This window comes from Poecilia formosa, unplaced genomic scaffold (genome assembly GCF_000485575.1).
Source record: "Poecilia formosa unplaced genomic scaffold, Poecilia_formosa-5.1.2 Scaffold412, whole genome shotgun sequence".
Lineage (NCBI taxonomy): Eukaryota > Metazoa > Chordata > Actinopteri > Cyprinodontiformes > Poeciliidae > Poecilia > Poecilia formosa.
Genome location: NW_006800351.1, coordinates 69,092 through 70,942, shown reverse-complemented (window position 1 = coordinate 70,942; position 1,851 = coordinate 69,092).

Genomic DNA, 1,851 nt, shown 5'->3' with positions numbered 1-1,851 from the left:
CTGCTGCTGCAGCAGAGCGTCCGGGTCGGACCTGCTGCGGCAGCAGAGCCTCCGGGTCTGACCTGGTGCTGCAGCAGAGCGTCCGGGTCGGACCTGCTGCGGCAGCAGAGGCTCCGGGTCTGATCTGCTGCTGCAGCAGAGCCTCCGGGTCGGACCTGCTGCGGCAGCAGAAGCTGCATTCACAGAGTAGAGATGCTTTCTGTCCATAAGGCGCTTTCACAAAGCGGGCGGCTCCACTGGAGGACGGCTGCAGCTGGACCGGTACCGGTACCGCTTGTACCGCTCTAAGTTCTGCTCAGAGCTCCAGGATGATCAGTCTGGATGAATCTAAACGCTGATCAACCATCAGATGGATCTGATCTGTGATCAATCCTCCCCTAACTCTTCCAATGAAACTCAGTCCAAGAAAACAAAACAAAAAGGACACGGTCCAGGCGGACTGAACAGTCTGGAGGCTGGCATGGGGCAGAAGGTGTGGACCCACGCCGGGAGGGCAAATCGCCAGCCGCGGTTCCCTCCAACGACTGGGACTGGAAAGAGTTTCCCCAAAAAGCTCTTCCGCTCCTGACTGCCACCATGGCCTCCGTCGCTTGGGTGTGTCAAGGTCTGAGGCGAGACCCAATTCCTCCAGCAGCAGCGGAGAAGGCAGGATCTCTACACCTTGTAGAAATCCCTATGCGCCAACTCCAGCTGCTACTGGATCCACACCTCACGGGCCATAGTGCTGGCGTCCTCACCTCAGTTCTGGTCGGGTTCTTCTGTCATGATTTGCGGTTGTGAATGGTGAGGAAGACGCAGGTGAGCCCAGGACGACATGTTGAAATGAAGATTTAATGATAAATGTCCACAAGAAACGATACACAGACACAGCACTGTGTGTGTGCTGTGTCTCATGTCATACATTCGACATGAGACGAATGTATGACGAGGACCTGACAAGGAACAAAGACAACAGGTGAAAGAGCTTTCGCAATACACAGGGAGGGTAATCAGGGAACTAGACACAGCTGGGATCAATCAACAGGGAGGACAGAGACTCACAGGGCAACAGGACACAGAAAAACCAAGACATAAATACACAGAAACACAGAACCCAACAGTGTGGCTGACGCACATTTTCACACCAGAGAAAAAATGTGCGTATATTTATGCAAACTGTGACGCAAAGTTCATTTTTATACACACCAACTTTTGAGTAAAATATGGCACGGCACATTTTTTGTGGGCACGCCGCTTTAGACATGAGGCTTCTGGTCTCTGATGGGAACTGGCTGGCTTTTATTTGTGGATATCAGAGGAAATAGGGTTGAGTGTTAATTACAACACAATTAGTTGTAACAATCAATCAACCTTATTTGTGAAATATTTATCTTAGATGTAAAAACAATACAGTAATATTGCACTGTATTGTACAATATTACAGTTTTTATATTAAATTTATAAAAACTGTATGTTTAAAATAATATACAGTTATTTAGTTTTTATACATTTTAATAAAATATTGTCACAGGAATGTCGCCATGTTTTTCACACTGCAATGCATTCTGGGTAAATGACGTGGAATGGTCCAACCATAGACATAATATAAGAATAGACCCTCATGGACCGCTCTCGCCTATTGTCGCTGACGAGATTTAGGGCGGCCATCTTGGAGCGGTACTCCACTCCACTCAGCCTTATGTGTTTAGCAGCACAATGACGTATCAGCGGATTTAATCGATCATAACACACTTTTTGTTACTGTAAACCATATTCAAACATCTATCAAAGCAACATTTATAAACAATTGTACTTTTTAAGTATGTTTTTAATACATAGTTCATCATATTTAAATATGCTTAGTGGCTATAA